Here is a 26,367-nt window from a genome sequence, read left to right as displayed (position 1 = left end):
GACAGGAGAAATGGAATGCATCATGAGTTTGTGAAAGATGAAATGTTGTGCAATTTTGCCCTTGATTAAACAGCCTGGATCAAACCAGTCCACAATGACATAAACTCTGGAATTCTAAGTGGGAGAGCAAAGAAGTAAAGTCGCCATTCAAGGCAGCTCTCTTGTATCTATTCTGAGCCACATCTGACATTTTAGCTCCTTGCAGCCAAGGGCCTTGGGACCTACCCAAGCAAAAACTGCTCCTGCTCCAGATTTTCTTTCTGTTAAGTTTCCCATGATGTTACAAGCAGCCAAACACTGCTGCTTGCACAGGTCAGCTCCTTTTACTACATGAATTGACCCTCCTAGCAAATCCACAAGCTTTTTTTAATGCACCTTTTCTTTTTAGCTAAGCAATCCCCTGATTTTCAGACTCCAGGACTTCAAGACTTGCCACTGGGTTCCCAGTGGTTTCCACTGGGACTTCTGGGACTTGATCATCAAGTCACCTTCCAAGGTCTTGACACATAACTCCTCTGCCCTGAAAGGGTTCTGGGGCATTTTAGGACTCAGTGAAGTCAACAGGGAAACTTCACTCAATTCCCACCACAGGGTACTTACTTGATTAGCCAGCCTCTCTGTGGCCCCCACATGAACTATGAGTGCAACTAAACCACATCTTATACTCCATGGATTACATGTTGAGAAGGTTATTGTGGAGGAACTGAAACAAACCTCTCAGAAAGACGGTTTGAAAGTCAGCAGTTCAAGAGACCAAACCACACATGAATAGCTCCCATTCCCCCAAAGCCTGCTCTTCACTAAGTTTTATCGATCCACTGGAAAAGGGAAAGAAATTCAGTAAACTAGAAAAAAAAATCGGCTAGTTTGCAATTCTATTTCACTCCCAAGAGATATATCCCATGATGTGCCTTCCATGATCACACTATCTCCACACTGCATTATGATTTACTGTTTAGTTATTTCATTTCAAGTAGTGCATTTGCAGTCTGAAAACTAGGAGGAGGAAAGTCAGCCAGCATGCACAAGAGCTCTATGGTGATTAACACCCCCAAGGAAGAGATAGTGAATACAAAGAAATTACTATTTTTAGTTTGCCCTCCTTTGTTCCCACTGCCCATTCAGATTTGAAACTTAAGACCCTGAGCCTTTGGGGACAGAGTAAAATGTTGACAAAATTGCTGAAAGACACTATGAGCCCATGGGACCTGGAGCGATGTAAATAAATAGATTAAAATTAATTAAAATTATAAACCCAACAACTTCAGGATGAACAGGAGCAATTTTAAAATGTCTTAACAAAAGGCAGTGAAAATATGCAATGGCCTGATTCTGGTTAATTTAAATGACAAAATGCATATTGATGGTCAGCTGCAGAATTAACTGCTGCAGGTGGTATGTCTCTGAGGAACTTCTTTAAGCTTACATATTCAGACACTAGCGGAGGGGAGGCAGGGAACAGTAGTACTGTAAGCACCATGCACATTTCCAAAGGGGTGGTTAACGCATTCAGATATAACTGCCAGCTACACAACATGAGGACATTTATCTCAGTTCCTCTCTCCATTTCTAAAGACCAGCCTCCAATGCCAATGAGCATGTCTAAGGTCATATTTGTTTTGTCCTGGGGTACACACCCAGAATACAAACTGTCTGAAAAACCACCTTCTGGTTATTCTTGCCATTTCCCCTTCATTTCTGCTTACAATGAATACTGCTGATACTGTGGCATTATTATTGGGGTGCCAACCTCCAGGTGGGGCCTGGAGATCTGGAATTACAACTGATCTCCAGATTACTGAGAAAACAACTTGCTTTGGAGTATGGCCTCTGTGACATTATACCACATTAAGGTTCCTCCTCTCCCCAAAATGCACCATCCCAAGGCTCCACCCCCAAAAACTCTAAGTACTGCCCAACCGGGAACCCTAGCAGTCGAACCAGATATGTATGTTTGTGAGTTTAATATTGCTCTCTACTTCCCTACATGATAGGAAGTTACACGGGTACCTTTCTATCTCGCCCTGCAAAGGTGAGTGAATACTGAAAACCAGCATGCCAACAGTTATCTATTTATGTGCAAATAAACAGCTTCAGCTTGGGGGAGCAAGCAACCACACAGAAAGGAAGTGCCAGCCTACAAAGCAGAATCAGTCCCCCCAAACCAGCAGGCCATCACTTCACTCAAGGGCACAGGCTCAAGCTCTCGTCTCCTTTGCTGGTGGACTTATCAACTGTCAAACTATTCTTCCTAAGGTTGGCAGACTGGTGTTGAAAAATACCTGGAAATTTTGGGGAGTGGATCCTGAAGAGGGTGGGCTTTGAGGAGGGGAGGGGCCTCAGCATGGTATAATGCCATGGAGTCCACCTTTCAAAGCAGCCACTTTCTCCAGGAGAGCTGATCTCTGCCAGCTGAAGATCAGTTGTAAAACCAGGTCCCACCTGGAGACTGGCAACCCTACTTCTTCCCTAGAAGCCCTCAGATTTCAAAAATCATCAGTGCTGACTTAAGTAAGCTTCCAACGATAAGTCCCTTCTGAAGAGTCACATTTAACCAGTACCTTGTAAAATGACTCTTCTCCCTGCAGAACCCACCTTATGTATAATTTCTGAAACTAAAATGTCTTCCTGCCCCCTCAAAGTGGCATCACTCTGCCTTTCTTCATGGGTCATTTCCAAGCAAACACACCAAGTGTGTTCTGTAAGTCTAAGTGTGCTTTTTATTAAAAGTTCACTGAGGTTTAGGAGAGGGAGAAACCATCTTTGCCGCTTGGAAAAACTACTTCCTGGTGTGTCTCTTGGCCATGCCAGAGAGTGACAAAGAACTGGGCATGAAATTACACACTCCTTTCATTAATATGCTTTGTTTCACATACTTACACGTATCTTGTATCCATACAACCAGGCCTCAGATACAGCAGGAGCTCACAGGAGGACAGCTCCTGAATCTTTCTGAGGGTTCTCCCTCTTCCTTCCCACCTACCTTGTCCACTGAATAGTAGGTGCAGCTGCATAACAATCCCTGGATTAGGAGAGTGGGCAGCCAGCCAGCCAGCCGGGGCTTTGCCACGCCCCCAGCAGCCCTTATTAACCTCTGGAGAAGCCGGTGCCACCCTTTTTCCACTTCTTATGTGATTTGGGGTGGTGGGTAGCTTCCTGGCCTTTTGACTGGGGGGGGGGGCGGCCCAGGAGAACCCCAGGTGACCGAGGCCTGTTTGGGCTGACTGGATCTCTAGCCAGCCCAAGCAGGCCTCGCTCACCTGGGGGTTTCCTTTTTTGCATCAGGGGGGGGGATATGCTAGTGAGTTATGCTAATGAGCTCCATCACCTATTTTTCTACAAAATGACCCCTGCATACAACACTGCATAAGCAATCATCATAATCAGGGTTGCCAGCTCTGGAAATACCTGGAGATTTTTGGGATGAAGGCAGGGTTTGGGGAGAGGAGAGAACTCAGCAGGGTACAATGTCATAAAATCTACCCTGCAAAGAAGCCATTTTCTCCTGAGGATCTGATCTCTGTAGTCTGGAGACCAGATGTAATAGTGGGTGATCTCCAGGTGCCAGGGCAATTGCTGATACAGGCAACTCAGATGATCAAAACTGGCAGGGAAACCAGACTTTTGTCATCAGTCTCCTCCTATGACTCACTCTGGATACAACATCTTAAGATTCAAACATTTAACAGGAACTGGTACTCCAAGGTCTACTGTACACAAAGGTTATCATGACTAATCATGAAAAGCATTAAGCCCATCACAGTGGCTGCTGCTCTGCTGGTCAAGCACAGACAGTTATCAGCTTGTAACTTTCCCAAACCAGCCCTTGCTAATTAATTCTCTGCAGCCACTTTCTCCAAGCAACCTACGCTTCCTGCTGCCAGGACAAGAAAGAGAGTTTAAAAACTGCAAACCCAATTAAGAAAAAAAAGAGTGGGTGGAACACATGGCAATACAACCTAGGAGCTTCACTTCCACAGTGATGTACTCCTTTAGCATTTTTGCATTCAGCATCTGAATAGGGTTGTCAGGTCCGACTCAAGAAATATCTGTGGACTTTGAGGATGGAGCCAAGAGCAAGACTGTGGCAGGCACGATGGAACTCTGAAGGGAGTTCCGGCCATCATCACATGTCTTTTAATTGCCTCCCCTCCTAGGGGCACCTTTTTGGGGGCTCTAAGAATTGGACCTCCCGGTCCAATCTTTTTGAAACTTGGAGGGTGTTTTGAGGAGAGGCACCAAATGTTATGAACATAAGAACATAAGAGAAGCCATGTTGGATCAGACCAATGGCCCATCCAGTCCAACACTCTGTGTCACGCAGATCAATTCTCCATTATACCCTATGGGAACCAGTCTCCATAGGGTATAATGGAGTGCCCAGCAGGCATTTCCCTCCCCTCCCCCACTTTCTGATGACCCTGAAGCAGGGAGAGGGCTTCCAAACCAAGGGATCCCCTGCACCCAACTGGGGATGGGCAACCCTACATCTGAAGGAGTCAGGGTTGAAGCTTATACATTCCAGGCCTATCCCATACCTGGTGGAGATTTCTGATAAGGTCTTTTGCATGACAACTACAATGCTGACAGTTCCAGGTGTTCCGAAGTTTGCCGTATTTCACATGGCATGAGAGCCAAAATGTTCAGTTTGGTTCTAGAAAAGCTGAGTTTAATCTCTTAGCCCTAACCAGCCTGGCATGCTTGATACAGTCTGTGCATAATCCCCAAAATCTTGAGTTGATGCCCAAGTCAGAAATGCAGAAGCTAATAATGCTGCCCTGCAGGGGTCGTTTTGTAGAAAAATAGGTGGTGGAGCTCATCCAGGGATTGTTATGCAGCTGCACCTACTATTCAATGGACAAGGTGGGGAGGAGGAGGGGGAACTGTGAGAAAGGTTCAGCTGTTGTGCTCCTGTGAGCTCCTGCTGAATTCAAGGTCTGCTGCCCTGACTCCCAAAGGCAATGGAAGTGTTTGCCTTGACCCTGGCAGAGCCAACAGAGCAGGGCAAGCCGTGGTAGCTGCCATTACCTTCCTCAAAAGCAGGTAAGTGAGATCCAGCATTTCTTCTACCTGGCCTTGCAAAGTCAGCAGTCCAAAGGCAGGAGTCTACCTTGCGGTTCTCCCAAGGCAAAGTAGAAAAAGACTGTGACAGTCGGGGACAAGAAGCTTTCCTTCGCAATCTCAGCATCTTTTTTGAAACTAGGCCACAGCACCGTAATAAATACAGACATATTGAAGGGGGGCAGGGGAAACAAAGAACCAAAAATCTTTTAATGTAAAATTATTTTCAAAACTTAGACACACAGAGAGAGAACAGAACAGGAAAATAAGTCTAAAACTGCAGAGAGAGAGCATACTTTGAGAAAGGAACTGTGAGGGAGGCAGTCTCAACCTTTCTCACACACACAATTTCACATTTCAACCTTTCCCCTTGAGGCATGCAGAGAGGTAGAAGTCTCCCTCAGGGAGCAGATCTGAGCATCATTTTCTGAGCTACAGAACTTTCTAGAGTTGCTTCTTGATAGGGTTGCCAACTCCAGATTGGGAAATTCCTGGGGATTCAGGGGCGGAGTATTAAGTGGGTGGGGTTTGGGGAGGGGAGGGACCTCAGCAGGATATACTGCCATTGAATCCACCCTCCAAGGTAGCTGTTCTCTCCAGAGGAAAATATCTCAGTACTCTGGAGGTTAGTTCGGGTGTTGTTCTGAAGCAGCAATACAAAAGCTTGAGTCTACTGGCACCTTTATATTTTGAGTATAAGCGTTCATGGGTATGCACACTTCTTCAGATACATCGAAACAGAAATTAGTTGTAATTCTGGGAAATCTCCAGGTCCCACCTGGCAGCCCTGCTTCCTGCGCCAGCACAGGACTTCACAGAGACCATGAAGATGAAAGCGTTTCATCAAAGGTCTTTTTCAACTTGCATAGATGTTTAGGCTTTTTCATCTGTCATCACTGGGTTGTGCAGGGAGTTGGACTCGATGACCCCACGATCACACATAGAAATTGCTGCTTTATAGAAACCCAGAAGGAGCTATGATTTCATCCAGAGAAAAATCAAAAGATGCTCACTGTAAGCATTTTAGTTTATTACTTTTGGTCTGTGTGTATCCCAGAAAAAGATGCTCCCAAGGTGGGAGCACATACAGCCGGGGCTGCGTGGGCTGCACTGGCTGCCAGTGGCATACCGAGTTCGCTACAAAGTGCTGGTTATCACCTTTAAAGCCCTATATGGCCGAGGACCTACCTACCTGAGGGACCGTCTCTCCCCATATGAGCCCCAGAGGGCACTGAGGTCATCTGGGAAAAACCAGTTGAATGTCCCTGGGCCAAGGGAGGCCAGACTGAAGGCCACCCGGGATCGGGCCTTCTCTGTCACCGCTCCACTACTGTGGAATCAACTCCCTGAGGAGGTGAGGACCCTAAGATGTTTAGATCGATTTCGTAGGGCCTGTAAGACCCACCTTTTCAAGATGGCCTTCGACTAGTGATAAAACTAGTGATAAAGCTAGGTATGCTGCTGGAAATGCTCATGTTCTGAATTTTACTAAAAATCTAATGTTTATAACGCCATATTGTCATGTTAATTTTAATAATTTATAACTGTTTTAACGATGTTTTTATAAGTATAATGGATGTAATGTGTATTTTATGTTGTGAGCCGCCCTGAGCCTGCTTCGGCGGGGAGGGCGGGATAGAAATAAAAAATTAAACAAAAATGCTCAGGTTTGGAGAACAACCTCAGAATTACTTTGTTCACATACTACAATATGGCAGTTAAAGCATTTGGTTTCCTGTACAGACCAATATAAACACCACTGGACAATGCTGTATCCTGACATGGCTTACAGAGAAATTTTGGGCCACTAACAACTACCATCTGGAAAGCTATCTTCAATGGTTCTAACTAATTATAACAACAGAGAGTGATACCCAGTCCATGTGGAAGTTTTTTTACATTTAGATGTTCAGTGCTTTGATTAGGCAAGTTGTAATTTTAACAAAAGCATTGCATGGTGTGTATTGTGCAACTTTAACCCACTGAGGAAGTCCTCATTGTCAAAATGTATTTGGAATACATGTATTTTACGTTATTAATAACTGTACCTGGTCATAGGAAAGATGCCTGTAAGTGTATGACATCCCCATGGGTATAATTTTACTTAAAACCAGGGCTTTTTTGTTAGCGGGAATACATAGGAACACAGTTCCGGCTGGCTTGGCTTAATATGCAAATCAGTTCCCACTGGGCTTAAAAGAGTTTTTTAATACTAAGAGAAGGTACTTGTATATGTAAACAAAGCTGATGCACAGTTGTTAATATTTACTATCAGGTTTGTGATTTAATATAATTTTAGATCTTTTGGAATTGACCTAAACCAACACCTCTAAACCACAGCAACAAGCGTGGCAAACAAACAAAAAATACCTTTGGGCTTCTCAATGTTTGTTAGTATTTATTTTAGCTATGTTTGAAACAGAAGAAAAACTTCCACAAACTTACAGTTTGTATAGCTCACAAGTGTATAAGCAGCTAACTAGATGTAAACTGTTCTATAAGGAGGGAGGCCCATAGCTACAGTGGGGCCTCTTGGGCCCCACCCCCAGCTGCTGGAATGGCCTTGGGTTAGGCATAGTTATCTCAGGAGTTGTCGTTGAAAGTGCAGCTGCTGTGAGAGCCCTCTCAGCCCCACCCACTTCACAGGGTGTCTGTTGTGGGGGGAGAAGAAATAGGTGATTGTAAGCCGCTCTGAGTCTCTGATTCAGAGGGAAGGGTGGGGTATAAATCTGCAGTCTTCTTCTTCTTCACTTAATGCAAAGCCCCCTCACAACTTCCCATCCACCCAGGTCCCTCAACTTCCAATTGTTAAGTTTTTCTATTGTTCATTGCTGGTAAGCTCTACACCACCCTCTTTCGCCTCTAGGCAGCCACTCTCTTTGCTGGTAAGCTGGCAAGGCAAGCCCCATGCCTCCCTCCAATCCCATGCTGTGTCTGTGCCCAGCACCTCATGACCTCTCCTTGCTGGCCAGCCGCACCCACCCTCCATTCCCACACCACTCGGCTCCCTCAGCCCACTCAGAGCCGCCAATTGACCTGTGCTGACTATAGACTTTAAAATCTTTATTAAGTAAATCACAATGAAGCAACTGACACTCTCTAGCCAATTGTAAGCACTTGAAGTCCCATTCATTTCAAAAGGAGAGAAAGCGCATTTTAAAACCTCAGTTGGAATAAAATGAATGTTAACTGAATCATGTTCACTGCAATTTAGGTTACAATCTAATTGGGGCTGGGACCTTTTTTTAAAAAAATATGTTACTCTGAGTAAGGCCACCTAGATTGAGGACACCACATAAATGATGTTTAGCTAGGCATTTTTACCCTACCTTTCTGCTGGGAGCTCCCCAGGCAGTTTACAAATCCAAAACAGACATGGAACGAAAAAAAAGAGATGCTAGATTTATGCACACAGGGCAAAATATTTCCTTAAACCTGGATCCTCCTCCTCCTCCGCTATGCAGGCTACTTCCCTTGTGAGGCCTTAAAGTGGCTACAAGAAAAGTCCCACCCCAGTGGCCCCAACCTCCACCAAAGCCAGCTAGCAAGGTCTGTGCGATTCAGGGAAGAAAAACCACTGGAACTCCTCCAAGCCGGGATGTTTTTTGCTGTTTGTACTTCAGACTCTCTGTTGAAAGGCAGTTAAATATAAAAAATAGCAATAAAACAAACTATCAAATTAACACAGTACAACAAGTGCAGCAATAAGAACACAATTTTTTTAAAAAAGAAGCCAGTCTTAAAATGAGAAGTTCCTAAAAAGTCAAGGGAAACAAAAAAGTCTCCAAGCATTTAAAAGACAATGCAGCCACTAGGCTTAACTGGACTGAAGAGGGACTTCCACTGTTGGGTGTCACCCTCTATCATCTCTTTGGTCACAACCTGCTCTGAAAATGAAGGCACCAGAGGGAGACCTCAGCTAATCAGAAGGTTCATATCAATCTGATGCAAAAGAGGTGCAAAACATGTTTAATTATGACCTATTTTAATTGCCATACAAGCAGGTGTCACATGAATACGATATAGTTTGATGGCATTAATTCATGCATGCAATAATGTATCCACAGACCATTTACAAGAGTTTCTTTACACTTATTTCCCATATGAACATTTGGGTTATGGATAAAATTCACAGCTTCTCCCTCCACCCCGCGCAAAAAAGTATGCTTCCTTTAGATCTGCTGCCTAAAGGCCAAAGTGAAGGCGTTCTTTAATTACAGTTTCCAAATGCATGCAAATCTTATGTTTTTAATCCCTTGACTGAGCAGAATAGATCACACAGGCAGAGTACCCTTTGATTTCGCACAATTCATTTAGGAGAAAATGTTTCAGCATAACTTCCAAGTTGCTATATGTACACAAGCAAAGCTTAAGTTTGCGCACAGATTCAATGGACAAGCTATCCAGTACCCAGATCCCTATATTACGTCTATGCTGCTTACACTTAAATATAAATTTGCTTCCAAAGATCACCAAATACTGTCATTTCCTCGTGACCCCAAAGATGATGGCGGAAATAGGTATAACTCGTTGGCAATAATGGCAGGCCCATTCTACAGGAAAAATCATTTTGGAGAGACATTAATGAATGCCAGAGTTTAAGCTCCTAAATATATCCCGTTACACAATCCAGGATAGAGTTGCCAACTATGAGTTAAGAAATTCCTGGAGATTTAGAGGAGAAGCCTAGAGAAGGTGGAGCTTCAGAGGTCTATAAATAGGGCTGCCAAGCCCCTGGTTCGGGTGGGGAATCCCCTGCCCTGGAGGTTCCCAACTGCCGGCCCACATTGGGCCGGTGGGGAAGGGGACCTCCCCCTGTGTTGCCAGTGTGATGACATCACTTGGAAGTGACAGCATCAAAATGGTAGCACACACGCAGAGCCACTCTAGGCATTTCTGGGGAAACTCTTATGGTTTTCCCCAGACGCTCTAGCCATTTGGGAGGTAAAATTCTATGGTGCAATAGGTACCATTAGAGTTTTAACCTCCCAAATGGCTAGAGCGTCCGGGAAAACCATAGAGTTTTCCTGAAAACCCCTAGAGCAGCCTGCACGCACACTGCCATTTTGATGACATCATTTCCAAGTGACGTCATTCATAACCCATAGTTGGCAATGTCGTCCACCGGGGCTTGAAGAGGACTTGGTAACCCCACACTCCAAAGCAGCCATTTTCTCCCTGGGAAGTGATCTCTGTCATCTGGATATCAGTTATAGTTCTGGAAGACCTCCAGGCCTTGCCTGGGAGTTGGCAACCCTAGCCCAGAAGGAGGGACATTTCTGAGTCCCATGATAAAGAAGACAGGGGATCCACTGAACATTATACAGGAGATCAGTGATCAGGATTGCTTGCAATTGTTTAAACAGCTAGTAGAACTTGGAGTTCTGAAGCAGACATCTGGGGCTACAGCAGGGGAGGGGGCAACCCTCCTCCCACTAGGCTTCCCAAACCCCCCGCCCTGGCGGGGGACCCCCAGATTAGCAGCCTCCTCCCCCGCTCTCCAAAAATCCAGACACGGGGGGGGGGGAACGGCACCAGTTTTGGTGCCACTCTCTCAGAGACACTCTTTTCCTGCCTGCCTCTATCGCAGGCTTCAGGCTCCTCCCTTCCTCTGGGTCACAAAGACCCACCCACCGCCGGCCTGCTATTCACTCCAGTCTGGCCTCCCTTTGTGAGGTGCATGCTGGGACTCATAGTCCTTGTGTCCTCTCCGGCTGTCGGGCGGCGTCTCCTCGGGGACTATGTTTCCAGGCGTGTCCCGTGCGGCTCCTTCCGCAGCTGGGCAGCTGTGTGTGGCAGCCGAATGGCAGTGCGGGGCCGGCAGAGGCCATGCCGATGAGGGGAGCCAGGCCGTAGCCGAAGAGCGGAGGTGAGGCAAGGCAGTCGCCGGCATGTTCGGGCGGTCATGCAGCCGGGGCGGCGGGCATGGCAGTGCCGGCCACAACGTCCGCTCCCTCGACAACCTCAAGTGAGTCTCCTGGGCGGGGGAGGCGGGAGGAAGGGGGCTCTAACACGGGTTCGGGACGGGGCACGTGGCCTTGATCTTGGCTCCACCCCTAATGTCTCCTGGCCCCACCCCCAAAGTCTCCTGGCTCCACCCCCAAAGTCCCCAGATATTTCTTGAATTGGACTTGGCAACCCTACCTCCCACCATGCCACTGCAGTCCTCAAGCAATCACATATTTCTTGCATCACCTGCAACTTGATTGTAAACTAGCAAAGAAGCTCCTTGGAGGTATTTGGGTCACAGGATCTGAGCTGTTAAACGGTTTGTTTCTGATTCGTTGTTCATTTCTGGTTTCTGCTTTTTTCATTTTAAAAGATAAGACAAATTCATAGAGGACAGGTTTATTACAGAGTCAATGCCCACGACAGCCCACTTTGCATGTCCAGCACTAAGGACAAAGAGGAAAGGCCTTTAAACTTTGCTTACTTGGCCTAAAGACCATCTGCTGTTGGGAACAGAATGCTGGGCTAGACAGACCTTGTGTCTGATCAAGAAAGGATCTTCGGGCAGTGAAGTGGGTGGGCCACAGAACATGAGTTGCATGCAGGTTCAATGCTTGGCATTTTGTGCTAAGGCAGCAAGCAATAGGAGGGACATTTCTCTTCCTGAAATCTTGGGAAACTGTTGTCGGATGCTGAGCTCAGTGGAACAACAGCATGACTCAATATAAGACTGGTTTAGATTTGCAGCTTGAATTCAAACTAGTGAATTCCACTTTTTCTCCCCCTACACCTCTATTTTTATATAGAAAAAGAACCATTGCAAATATTCCAGTGGTTAACAGTCAAGAGAGAGCTTGGTTTATCTGTTTTAGAAAACTTGCATACCTCTCTCCCCTCTCTCTTTTTTTGTTGCCTTGCAATAAGCAAAAATGTATTACACATTAAATTAAAAAAAAACCAGCTGGGCAATGTCTTATAAATGCATTGTCATATAAATGCATTGTCTAACAGTAGCACAAAAGCCGTTTAAAACAGCAAGCACAATATACAGCAGCCTTCTGTTCAGCAGCTCAATGAGCTCAGTTAAAACTATTTAGATCACTAAAATGCCCTTGACAGCTCTCTGGAAAAGTTCAGCTTCACACAATTTTCAAAACACCAGGAGGGCAGGAAAAGGTTTGATATTTCTGGCCTTTTTGAAGCTGAAGTGGCTTTTTTCTCCATAAAAAAACTGAAGATCTATACTATGGGTGCCATTGTCATACCAGTCCAAAGGTGATTAGCAAATGAAAAAACTATAGTTTTTTCTCAGGTCTTCATATGCCTATATGAAACTTCCAATTTTCAGGCTAGGACAAGAAAGCTCCCCACCCCCTTTTCCATTACATTTAAATATTGATCCTAATAGGGAAAGGCAGGTAGGCCAATCAAGCTGTGTCTACTGCCAGCTACCAGCCCTGTGCAGGATGTGAATAATGTCACTTATGGATTGACAAATGGAACAGATAGACTAATTGTATTTTAGTGTCTTTGGACAGCTTGCAAATCACACAGCCATATGGTGATTATTTCTAATGTGTTGAAAATGCATTAACTCTAACCCCAACACCCCCCCCCCTTTAAAGTTAAGACCACTAGGATAAATGTAGCATTGTCAGGCAATGATCAACCAAACGAGAGCTATGCGTTTCCCCCCAGAATCCCAGCTCAGGATTAATCCTGATGCCCAAGGGCAACACAGCTATTGATTCAACTGGCTTTTATGTGATGGGTCACTCTGATGGCGTACAACAACACAATTGGATTATGCTGTCTCCCAGCAAGAATGCATTAGCAGCTGCTTGTGCATTTGGTTTGGTGCTTCAGCCCCTAATCAGAACTGTTTTCAACAGGACCTAAAACTAAGCCCAAGAACAGCCACACAACAAACACCAAAAAGCTGGTTGTAAGCATCTGCACTAGATGCACAGTTGCCCACAATCAGCCAGGATGTTCCTACACCAAGCCAAGCTTGTACATATAGCAGATGTCAAATGCTATCTTTTCCTGGACTGTACTCACCTCATGCCACAAGGGAGAAATTGCATGTTGAATACTTCCCTGCCATGCACACAGAAAATGCATTCAGGACAGAGAAGTCCTCAGCCTAGCCCTTTCCTAGCATGGCATTTTCTTCCTTAAGGGCAGCATTTGAAACAGAATTCTGCCTGCAGTCAGAAGTGGTACAGCTGAGGAACAGTTTTGCCACCTGTTCTGCTGCATGTATAAAATGTGTGTTTATGAAGATAAACACATGGCCTTTGGAGGACGAACTCTCAACAACAAAGAAGCAACAGGTTAGGGAAAGGGTGACGCACACCTTGCTCCTCTGCTCCAAATGAAACTCCTTTTCTTTCTTTTTTAAAAGGGGGAGCAGGAGGAAGCCCCCTCCCCAAGCAGAGAGCTGAGTACAGCTTATTACCACGCATCCCACTGTCATTTCTAGCCGAACAAGGTTTCCAGTGTTTCAGAAAAGACCCTGCAAAACTTGTTTGGCCAGAGACAACAATAAGTATGGAATCCAGAACACACAGGACTTCTAACACCTACAAGCTCTCTCTCTCTCCTCTCTCTCATGTTTTTGTATTTATATGTGCATGTGTGTGAGTGTATAAGTGTGTGCACCTGGAAGTCATGGCAACCTCTGGTGACTGACGCTTACTGGGGGCCTGAAGGATATTCAGGGAGGTGGCTGAATAAAGAGCCAGTTTGGTGTAGTGGTTAAGTGTGTGGGAGAACCGGGTTTGATTCCCCACTCCTCCACTTGCAGCTGCTGGAACGGCCTTGGGTCAGCCATAGCTCTGGCAGAAGTTGTCCTTGAAAGGGCAGCTGCTGTGAGAGCCCTCTCAGCCTCACCCACCTCACAGGGTGTCTGTTGTGGGGGAGGAAGATAAAGAAGATTGTGAGCCGCTCTGAGATTCTTCAGAGTGGAGGGCGGGATATAAATCCAATATCATCTTCTTCTTCTGATACTGCCCTCCTGATGTCTGGTATTCCAAGGAGGTCTCCCATCCAAGTACTTGCCAGAGTCAACCTTACTTAGCTTCCAAGATCCAACGAGACTGGGCTTGCCTGGGCTATCCAGGCCAGGATAGTGAGTTCATTTGCTTTAAGCCCTTCACAATTTTTTCTCAAGCAGCCCAAACACATCGGTTATGTCTCAGTTAATCCTTAGCCCTGCTGGATCAGACTTGCCCAGGATCTCATTTCCAATAGAGGCCAATCAGATCCCCCTAGAAAGCAAGAAGAGCTCCCAACCACTGTTACTCCCCAAGCAACTGGTATTCAGAGGTACAGTGCCCCTGAACATGGAGGCTCCATTTAACCACTTTATAATATTTTATAAGATGGTTCTATTGCATCTGTCATTATTGAGATTCTTTTTTTTAATATATTACAATCCAAAGTAATATACACAGATAGAATGATTTCTAAAATTACAGAAAGAGATGGTATTACCAAACTTTTGTTACGACTAAGGAGGAGTAATTAATTTCAAATCAGCAATTCTGTGGGAGTAAATACGAGAAAATCTACTTTATATTTACCATAACTGGAGTGTTGTTACTATCTTAGGGATCTCACCATATTTCTGTAGGTATTCTAATATCAGATGCCAGATAGAAAAAAATATATCTGAATCTGGGTCTATTAATCTTTTGTTCATTTCAGTTAGCTCGGCCATTATATATATACAAGTAATAAGGCCCGTTGTGAAGAAAAATACAGCAGGCTCTAGAAAGAGGTTCTGGGTGAGTGCCTACCCACCCTTGCTGTCTTCCACCCACAGAAGTGAAGGCATGCACTCCCCCCCCCCAAGGGGGGCTGATGCCTATCATCCGGAGAGCAGCTGTAATTCTGAATTATGTCTAGCCCTCACCTGGAGTTTGGCAACAGTGGTTCCCCAGAAGGAAATGGCATTGTATCTGGCTGAGGTCTCATCCTTCCTCAAATCCCACCACTTAAATCTCTAGGAATTTCCTAACCTGGAGTTGGCAACCGTATCTCCTTTGCTTCTGTCAGCTTTCCATTGCCTTCCACCTCCCTGCAGCTTCTACATAGGAAAAGGACAATCTTCCTTTCTTCACACTGGTTGTGGGGGGAGACCAAAGCAGCTTACATCATTCTCCTCTCCCCACTTTAATCTGCACAACCTTGTAAATTGGGTTAGGCTGAAAATCACCCAGTCAGCTTCCACAGCAAAAATCTGGGTATGGCAGACCCCACTCTGAAGCTGCACCCCTCCCCCAACCTTGGCTTTCACTCACCAATGTTCCTTCCAAACTGCAGATTCTTGTGAGCAAAAATTCTACTTTGTGAGCTACTGGCATTAAAGTTTTGAGCTACTGCATAAATTATTGTGCTCTGGGGCTATTTTTCCTGAGCTAAGACAAAATGGTGTGAGCTGGAGGTTAAAAATCTGTGAGCTAGTTCATACTAACTCAGCTTAGAGGGAACACTGCACCTCACCCTTGCTGTCTTCCCACCCATCCTGCAGCTGAAACAGACACTGGCTTTCCATTCCCGCTCCCCTGCATGTGTGCGTGTCCCCATATCTGTGGTGGCTCAAAGCCATGGAACAGGTCCAGAATGCCAAGAAGGAAGAATAGTGCGTGCGTGTGCATGTGCACAGGGTGAGCATGATGATGGTCACACAGACACTAAAGCACATCATTGCTTTTGTTTGCAGTGCATTGTTGCCACCTTTTCCTGTCATATCCAGCCTTGTGGTGTTTAGTATCAGCATGAGCTTGTGGCATTTGGGTGGGCGAGGCCTGGCATGGTTGTGTTACAGAGTATGCACCTCAAGGCAGGCATTTTCTATAGGGGATTTTATCTTATTTCAATTTAATGATGCAGCCCTCATGTGGAGATTGGCGATGATAGTTCTTAGGGTTGCCAAGTCCCCTGCGGGCTCCTACCATAGAGTTTTCCCTCCCAAATTGCTAGAGTGTCCAGGAAAACCATAGAGTTTTCCCAGAAACACCTTGGGCGACCAGCAAGCGATGTCGCCGGCACGATGACATCACTTCTGGGTGACATCATCACACAGGCAACATCAGGGGAGGTTCCCCCTGCTGGCCCAATGTGGGCTGGCAGGTTGGGAACCTCCAGGGCAGGAGAACCCCTGCCTGGCCCGGAAGCTTGGTAGCCCTAATAGCTCTCCAGCCAGAAATGGCTAATTTTGAGAGTGGCTTCTATGCCATTGTACCTGCCTGAGGTCCCATCCTTTCTCAAATTCACCCTCTCCATACCCCACCCACCAAATCTCCAGGAATTTCCCAACCTGGAGTTGGCAACTGCTAATTCACATTGCTTGTCATAGAGGGACTGCTGTTGAACAGGAGCAAGCAACCGGGCCTAGTTAAGTCATGCCAGTTGGGTGGCATCAAGTCACCCAGAGGGTGCTGCCAGGCCTAGGGTAGCCAATCTCCAGGTGGAGTCTGAAGATCTCCTGGGATCAGAACTGCATCCTAGACAACAGATTTCTCTCCCCATCCTGGAGAAAATAGCTGTGGACTGTATGCTATTCTATTAGCCTGAGGTCTCTTCCTTTACTGAGAAAAGCAGCTTGAGTAGCCTAGCAACAGCCTCTGGCTAGCACTTCCCAGGGGGAAATAAGTTAGGCCTTGCCTCCCTGGCTATTTGTGTGGACTTCGGAGGCTGTGTGTGCTGGTAGGCCTTTTGTGAGGCCACAGTAGCTATGCAGCCCTTTCTAAGGCTGGTTAACAGAGAAGACACAGAGAAGAGTTGGCTGTCTCTGAGGCAAAACTGTTAACATTCCTGGGCCTGAGTAGGCGGGGGCTGAGGAACATATCTCTCACAGTTTACTGTTTGCATCCCAGACTTCTTACAACAGGCCCTGAGGAGAGGCAGTACTAATCAGTAGGGCTCCTGGAGAACCTCTCAGCACAGAACTGTCTCGCTCAAATGTCAGCGGCCTTCTGATGGGGTTCTGGCCTGACAGGGCCAGCAGTAGGCGGGTCACAGCGAGGCTACCCAATGACAGGGGGGAGTGGTGACAGACAGGAGCGCAAGGCCAGTCCTGTGGTAGCCACAACTTCCGATAAAAATTGAGGATCGAGCTAACATGTTCAGTTTTTATTATATCTACGATGATTCCATATCTTCAAATGCCATAGAGAAGGAGCCAATTCCGCATTCCATTTTTGTGCTATCGCCAATTTGGCTGCATAATTAAAAATGCTATTCTTGAGATTCTTAATTTGCTTTGAAATTTCTAAAATGTACAGGCACTAATGGGCCTGTCTTTCATGTCAGTCTAATTCACTTTTTGAGCCATCCAGTCTATTGGCTATCACTACATCTAGTGGCACCAAGTACCAAAAATTATTTGTGGTGTGAAGAAGTACTTTCCTTTGCCTGTCCTGGACCTACTAAGCCACAGAGTTGACTGGATTCTCCCAGATTCTAGTATTATGGGGGGGTGAGAGTTCTCTCTGTTCCCTTTCTTCATACCCTGAATACATTTGCCATCCTCTGCTGCACCACACAAAGCCTTCTGTATCTGTTGGTAAAATGTGCCTAGAAAAGTATTTGAAGCTACCAGCCACACTCTGTAGCCTCTCTGTTGTCTTCCAAACACAACATGTTGGAGCCAAAGTTAAGCCTTCTGAAGCTCCAAAGATTTCAACAGGAGAGAAAACGTAAGCAGGCAACAAACTCTCACCGGGGAGGGGGGGGGGGGCAACAGGACTCAAAAGTGATTTGCTGTGGCTAGATCATGTCCTTTACCAAGTGTAGTCACATCAACGCAATGTGTGTTCAGGACCACACCATCCTCACATTTTCTTCTGTTCATAAGTAACAAATGTTGAATAAAAGTTTGCATAGTTAGATTAAGGACATGGAGAGACGCCAGTTTGCTGATGCATGCATCTCGTGTTCCCATGACAACTTCCACACAAAGATCATACAGAACTGAGAAGTTCTTAAAAATAAAATCAGCACTCTGTCCAAACCTACATTGTTTTAATTCTTTTTTAAAAAATAAAACATGAAGAATTCCTATTTCCCCAATCAGCTTCCTCCACAATAAGACAGGACAGAAATCAGCAGCATCCACTTTCTTCCAAATGTGGCCCCAAACTACTTCCCTGCTGTGTAAAATAAAAACTTATGCCCCATTCTGACCACCATCCTATGTGTGCACCGGCAAATTGTGTATCCAGCCTCAGATCTACCTCCCCAGTCATATCCCACCCTTCCTTCAGGAAGATCAGAGAAAACATACATAGTTCTACATTCCTTCCTATGAACCCCGCCCTGTGAGGCAGCCAGAAGCGGGAGCAAAGAATCCAAGGTGAGCTTCACAGCTGAGCAGGGATTTGAGCCTGGGGTCATCCTTCCCTGCACCATCCTGGCTCAGAGTAATTTAGCATTTCATGACATCCTTTGGCTGCTTCCCTCACCACCACCTCCTCCTCCTCCTCTGCCTCAGCATGCTCATCTTCAGCCATGCCTTAATTGTGTACCACGCCCTAAAACAGGTGCTCATCCACCCCTTCCGGGCCAGTTAGAACAAACAGCAGGAGACAACTGGAATGCACAAAAGTCTTTTTTAGCTTTCAACTGCGTTATTTTAACCAGAAAGCCTCCCACCATGCAAACTAAGGATGCAGCCAGATGTATATTACGGGAGTAGCGAAAGCCCCTCTCCCTGGGTTGGGTCCAGATGTACCACTTTGCTCAGCAGGGCTGCACTCAAGGGAAAGCCATTCTTCTTGCTGGACATAAAAGCTGGCTGACAAGGTGCCCAGCTTTGTGGGATATAGCCAGGCCATTTCTCTTCCCTGTTGGAACCAATTTTTCAGCTTTAAAAATATTACTTCTTTTTTCTTCATGAGACTAGGAATGAGCATTTAATTGCACAAAAACTCAGGTAGTATTTAAAAAGAAAAAGAAAAAAAAGGCAGACCACTCGAAGCACAGAAAAGAAGCAAAGTAATGACTGAATTCAGTCTGTAGATCTGCAAGTTTCTTACTTGCATTCTAAATGCAGGAGAAAGTTGGGTTCACCCTGTGGGGCAAATGTGTGCCATAATCTCTGTATTTTGGTACATCTGGGTGCACCTGAAAAGGAAGAGCAATATTTCCCAGAGTAAATTGACTAGAGAGGGTCAAGTCCCAACAGAACCAGTGTTTGGTTTTTAAAGAACATCTGCTTATTTTGTTTTGAATGCAAGTTTCAAGTTCTGATCAGGGCTGCTGAGAGCCATCAATGGATGAGGGGGGGGGGGATTCCACCAGCCTTCCTTCTCCCCCTTCTCCAACCACTTGATTCAAAACAAATATCATAGCAAAGCAAATCACTTGGCTTTCTGTTATTGTGAATAAAATAATAATTGTTATCTTGAGAATAAGCCCATTGGATTGAGATATGTCTCTCTCAAACAGTACTAAACTGCAAAAAAATCATAAAATTATTTCTACTAACCTGAAACCAAAATAAGCAGATTCACAGGATGATTAATGGGAGAAGGAAAACTGGGGAGAAGTGAAAAATCAGTTTCTTCGTCCAGGGAGACGAAGCAGGTGAGCCAAATTTTCAGAGGGTGTTGTCTTCCTGCACCTACACTTAGAAAGTGATGCAAATCCCCAGATCTAAAATCTAACTAGTTCCATCTCTCTCTTCCCATACCATACCATTCCATTCATTTTATTCTATTCTGTTCCATCCCATCCCTGACTGCTGCCTCCATAGTCAGCCAAATGCTTCTGGGCATTATGTTGTTGTTCAGTCGCACAGTCTTCCACCATCCTCTGAAGTCTGCTCAGTTTGTGTTTGTTACATCAGTAACACTGTCCACCCATCTCATCTTTTGCTGTTCCCTTTTTCTTTTGCCTTCTGTCTTTCCTAGCATCAGGATCTTCTCCAGTGAGTGCTCCCTTCTCATTTGGTGGCCAAAGTATTTGAGCATCAGCTTCAGCATCTGACCTTCCAGGGTTGATTTCCCTTAGGACTGACTGATTGGAACTTCTTGCAGTCCAAGGGACTCTCAAGAGTCTTCTCCAGCACCACATCTCAAATGCGTCTATTCTTCTGAGCTCCGTCTTCCTTGTGGTCCAGTTCTCACAGCCATACATTATTACTTGGAACACCATCGCTTTGACTATGTGGACTTTTGTTGGCAGGGTGATGTCTCTACTTTTTATAAAACTGCACAGGTTCGCCATAGCTGTCCTCCCAAGGAGCAAACATCTTTTAATTTCATGGCTACAGTCACCATCTGCAGTGATCTTGGATCCCAGGAATGTGAAGTCTGTCACTACTTCCATGTCTTCCCCTTCTATTTGCCATGGTGTGATGGGGCCTGATGCCATGATCTTAGTTTTTTTTGATGTTGCGTTTCAAGCCTACTTTTATGCTCTCCTCTTTCACCCTCAACAAGAGGTTCTTTAGGTCCTCCTCACTTTCTGCCATTAGAGTGGTGTCAACTGCATATCTGAGGTTGTTGATGTTTCTCCCGGCAATCTTAATTCCAGCTTGTGCTTCATCCAGGCCAGCATTCCGCATGATGTACTCTGCATATAAATTAAATAAGCAGGGTGACAATATACATCTTTGTCGAACTCCTTTTCCTATTCTAAACCAATAGTTGTTCCATATCCCGTTCTGACAGTTGCTTCTTGACCCTTATACAGGTTTCTCAGGAGACATGTGAGGTGGTCTGGTACTCCCATCCCTTTAAGGACTTGCCACAGTTTGTTGTGATCCACACAATCAAAGGCTTTAGCACAGTAAATAAAACAGAAATAGACATTTTTCTGATACTCTCGTGCTTTCTCCATAATCCATCAAATGTTGGCAATTTGATCTCTAGTTCCTCTACCTCTCCGAAACCCAGCTTGAACTTCTGGTAGTTCCTGATAGACATACTGCTGAAGCCTAGCTTGTAGAATCTTTAACATGACCTTGCTGGCATGTGAAATGAGTGCAATGGTGCAATAGTTTGAACATTCCTTGGCATTACCCTTCTTTGGGATTGGAATATAAACTGATGTTTTCCAATCCTGAGGCCACTGTTGCGTTTTCCAAATTTGTTGACATAATGTGTGCATCACTTTAACAGCATCATCTTTTAGAACTTTGAATAGCTCAACTGGGAGACCATCATCTCCACTCGCTTTGCTGTTAGTAATGCTTTCTAAAGCCCATTTGACTTCACTCTCCAGGATGTCTGGCTCAAGGTCATCAATTTCACTGTCATGGCTGTCCGGGACATTGAGATCCTTCTTGTATAATTCTTCTGTGTATTCTTGCCACCTCTTCCTGATCTCTTCTGCTTCTGTTAGGTCCCTACCATTTTTGTCCTTTATCATGGAAGCAGGGAACAAAGGCAACAACCACACATACCGCACCCCCGCCCCAAAGTTGTCCCCCAGAACTGGCATTCAAGAGTATGAAGAGTTATGCCTCTGAGCAGAGAGGTTCTATTTAATCAGGAAAGCTAATGGGCATTCCATCTCCATGAATCTGTCTAGTGCCTTTTCAAGTTCTCCTAAACCAGTGGATGCCACTTCATAGTAGTTCATTCAATGAATAAATTATGCAGCAGGTGACATAAATTTGATATAATCTTATAAATCTGATATCCCCTGGTTTTGCAGGCTCCTCCCTGCTGCCAGTCAGCTAGCCAGTGGAGGGCAGGGGGGAGCCCTGCCCCAACAGCCATCATATGCCTTTAGATCTCAGGCAGGTTAAAAAGCTTGCAACTGCTTCTGTTTTGGAAAAAGTGTGTGTGTGTGTGCCTTGAAATCTCAGCAAACCTCTCTGCCCTCTCCCCCGTGTAAACTGACATTTCCTTCCATGGTTTGCTTTAACTGTGTTGAAAAGCCGAGTCTACATAGTCAAGTAGTAACCATGCCCTAGTCAAGACTGTGCCCCCTAATCACCATATGATGAAGGGGATTTGTAAACCCTGACTATGAGGAAATATGGAAGGTATAACACTAGCCTGCAGTTAAGGGAAGCCAGTGAAGAAAGGAAGAATTTGTATGGGAAAGGAGGAGCAGAGAACACAGTCCTGCAGTATGCTACTAAACTCCTTACCCACACCAGGCAACAGCAGGAACAGGTATGCAATGGAGCAATTTATCCGAAGGCATGGATGAGGATTAACTGGAAGAAGGGCAGCAACTATACTTTGGTCAGAACAGCTGCTTCAGATCCTGTGAAAACTTAACACAAATCTCCATTAAGATTCAACAAGAGAAAAAAATGAAGCAAAGGGAGATTAACGCAAGTCAACTCTGCAGAGGTCAACAGAGGTCAGAGCAATTGAACACCAAGGTCTCTTCTCCACCCTACTTCCATGTCTCACACTCATCTGTGCTACAATAATGGCTCTTTCAAAGCACACCGTGAAGTGCTGTAATATAATATTTATAATTCACAGGAGAAGCCTCTTACATTCCTAACAGCAGTGGCACTTAATGCAAAACTACTTAATACAAATCCTGCTTCATGCAGTGTGGCAGAAGCCACAGATGATAGATGACGCAGCAAGGGACCCCAACTCAGCTACAAACACTGAGAGGACAAGAAGTCTGGATAATGTAAGTAACACAATCTGAGATACTTTCATCTGTCTTTTTAAAAGGAAGCTGCTCATTGAAAGGATGTATCCTCCTGTCTCTCAGTTACATACAGAGAGGGGGGAAAAGGCCTTTGGCATGGTTCAGATATGATAGCAAAGCAGGAAATGAGGAGATCCTCAAGTTTGCAAGGTCCCTCCTCCTTTAGCATGTACTCACATTACTGGGTTGGTGGCATACCACAGTTCGCTGCTAGATCTGAACAAGCAAACTATGGTTGAGTCCTGTTCTGCAAATCAGAATTCCAGTGGCTTGATTTTGGTTTGCAGGGAAACTGCAAGCCACAATTCGCTGATTCAAGTATAACAACAAACTGTGGTTTGCCACCAACCCAGAAATATCTAATAACCTGACTGTACAGTAAAGCAGAAGGAAGAGTGAAAGCTAGAGGATCCCTGCAGACACATTCACATAGCAATAAACCATGGTTTGCCATCACATCATCCATGCCATAAGTAGTTTCTTCTAATTTGGCAACTGTTTTGCAATTTGGGGGAAATTAGCTGAAATTTAACTTGGAACATTGCAGAATTTGGGGAAAGAAGGAATTTTGCAGTAGGCCATACAGGAAATGCTAGCTCATTCAATGAACACTTCTCTCAAGTAAATAGCTGGTAAAAAAGCATCATTTTTACAATCCCTCCAAGTTGCCAGATATTGATGTACTGCAGTATAGGGAAATTAAAAGAAAAACTTTCAACAGTGAGACCAGATACTAACATCCTGTATCTTAACTGGGAATAGCCTTAGTGGGGACACCACTATTTCTCCCACATATCACAATGGTCAGAAATAGGACTATAACATTTTATTGATTAATTAGCTAAATCAATTACACAAGTCTTTTAATAGATTAAAACAGTGACCCCAATTAACTGGGCAGCTGATGTAATAAGAATTATTTTCAATCTAAGGACTTGCAAGTTGCAAGAACAGAAAGTTAATGGACAGCATCTCAAAACGGCCTCTCCTCCTCTTCTCTCACACAGGTAGGAACGCCTCTTCCAAGAGAATCTCTGCTACAATGTACGGTATCACCCTGAAATCATCAAAGATGTGTTTTTCATTTTTTGAAAATGCGACGTTATTCATATACATGCTTCTGTAGATGTCATTGACTAAAAATGCGATTAAACAACTAAGATTTTTTTAAAATCTGCTGACAGAGAGTACATCTTTAAATTATTCTATGCTCCAATACAAATCCCAGAAAATATTCACAATTACTTTAATATATACAAAAGGAACTCTGACCCGGACTAACAAAGGAAGAACCCCAAAAAACCCAGGAATGAATTTGGCTTGAAGAGAAATGTGTGACGTCCACTCAACATTTGACCATGATTTTTTTTTTGGGGGGGGGGGGGGAGAATGGCATGTCAAAATGTTTTGAGTGTTTGCAGCTTTCCCTTATTCCTGAAATACCAGAAGTAAAAGGAAAATATCACATGAGCACACTGCTTCTCACCCTGTCACTTTCAATTGGCAGAAAATTCTGCGCATTAGCTGCCCCCTTTGCTTTGCATGCTGTCTGGGCCACTTCCCAAGATCCAGCTGCCAGTGCTGAGAAGGCGAGTTTAGCGGAAACTTACAGACTTCAATTCAGCAAAGGAGTCAAGGGATCACTTAGCATATGCTTGCCTTCCAAAAGGTCCCAGGTTCAATCTCTGACAGCTCTGGTTACATTTTTCTGTACAGACAGTGCTGTGGATGGACTTGGAGCTTTACAGATTAGTATAAGCAAAAGGCACACTGCTGCCCCTAGAAGCATTCAATCTAATTTCTAATGGGAGGGGGGGAAGACATAACAGACAAGGCTAACCAGAGGTGATTTTCTCCAATGCAGTGACTGTATGTACTACAGCCAAAGACCTTGCAGAAAGGAGAGAGGGCATTATGGAGGAAGACACTATGCTTGCATAGAAGCAAGTCCAGGATCCTACATACTAGCCCACAGACTGACTAAGGAAGCTTCTTGAGTTTGTAGCAGAACCCTGAGCCCACACCTGGCTTAAAACTGCCCACGTTTACCCATTTTTGGATCACATCTTAGAGGATATGGCAAATCTGAATGCCTTAGGAGCCCCCAGAAAGGGGCATAAAAAGGTGACAGCCCCAAGAGCCAACAGTCCACTGTTAATCAGGCAGCTGTTTTGTCTTTATCAATGGTCCCTTTAATATCCTATCACAATGCCCCAGCACCATTCAACATTTACTGAAGGACCATTAAATTGTAACGGATTAATAGGAAAGAGTTTGAAACCAAGTCTGCTGACACTGCACTGGAAATAGATCATCCTACAGTCTGGCCACATTTATTTACTTTTTAAAAATATTGTCTCCTACCCATTTCAAAAGAACTCAAGGCAGCCAAACGAAATGTTTTAAAACCATAAAATATATCACAAAACAGACAAAAATACAACAGAGAACTCCAATAGCAAGGACTAACTCATCAATCTAGACAGCTAGAAATGACATCAATCATAAAAATAATTTCATACAAGTGCCAGAACATTGGTATTACCAGGGCTTTCTTGGTAGAAAAAGCCCAGCAGGAACTCATTTGCATATTAGGACACACCCCCTGGTGTCACCATTGTTTCACATAGGGCTTTTCTGTAGAAAAAGCGCAGCAGGAATTAATTTGCATATTAGGCCACACACCCCTGACTCCAAGCCAGCCGGAACTGCATTCCTGCTCAAAAAAAAGGCCCTGGGTATTACACAAACACAACAATCACGTAACATCAGCAGAAAGCCTGTTGGGGAGGAAATAACCTTTTTTACAAGCCCTGTCAAAAGGTAATTGGGGGGAGGAGCACAACACACAGGCTCAGTGAGACCCCGTCATAGAGATGGTGCAATCCTCAGAAAGGCCAGGTTGCTTGAAGGGGACCAGACAAGTGAGGTGCTTGTCCTGCGGAAGATGCACAGAGCACTTGAAGAGAACTCATGGGCTTGCATCAGGAGAGGCAGTCCTGCAGACTTCTGAACTCAGGGTACAATTTCGGTCACTCCATCTGAAAATTGCAGGGTTGTCAACTCCAGGCTGGGAAATTCCTGGAGAGTTGGGAGTGGAACCTGAATTTGTGGAGGGGGAGACCTCTGCATGGTATAGTGGCAAGGAGTTCACCCTCCAACTCAGCCATTTTCTGGAAATCAATTGTAATTCCAGGAGAGTTCCAGGCCCCACCTGGAAGTTGATGAGCTTATCAAATGGAGCTCTTGGAACTAACCAAGATGATCTAAGGTGGGATGTCAAACTCATTCATTATGAGGGCTAGATCTGACATAAATGAGACCTTGTTGGGCTGGGCTTTATAACTGTATAAAGGACACAGACAAACACAATTAAAGCAAAACATGCTAAAAACATTAGCACTTGTTGGTCTTAATGGTACTTTCTTTGTATTTCTCCCGTGCAATCAAGGGAATTGGGCAAAGGAAGTTCTGTCTCTTTTCTTCCTTCCCCAGGGGACTAGGAGGGGGAGGAGCCTCAGACAACAGAAGAAAGAGAGGCTTGGCTCAGTAGCTCTGCTATGCAATTGAGAGAGCCTGGCAAACCAAGCTATCCCTCCCCGCCTTCCTCCCCAAGGGAGCAGCCTCAGCCAATGGAGAAAAAAGAGGCTTTGCTCTGTAGCTCCTGTGTGACTGGGCAAACCTGGCACAGCAAGCTGTGATGCAGAAGGAAACAAA

General features: G+C 44.9%; 1 protein-coding gene across 1 annotated transcript in view; it reads right to left on the bottom strand.

Annotated features, from left to right (window-relative positions):
* The window catches only part of HOMER2 (homer scaffold protein 2), a 125,573-nt gene that overhangs the window by 76,810 nt on the left and 22,396 nt on the right, over positions 1 to 26,367 (bottom strand). The gene's annotated exons all lie outside the window — the stretch shown is intronic.

The sequence above is a fragment of the Heteronotia binoei genome, chromosome 19, assembly GCF_032191835.1.
Source record: "Heteronotia binoei isolate CCM8104 ecotype False Entrance Well chromosome 19, APGP_CSIRO_Hbin_v1, whole genome shotgun sequence".
In the NCBI taxonomy this organism is placed as follows: Eukaryota; Metazoa; Chordata; class Lepidosauria; order Squamata; family Gekkonidae; genus Heteronotia; species Heteronotia binoei.
Note: the sequence above shows the minus strand (reverse complement) of the source record. Positions and strands in the feature narration are given on the sequence as shown.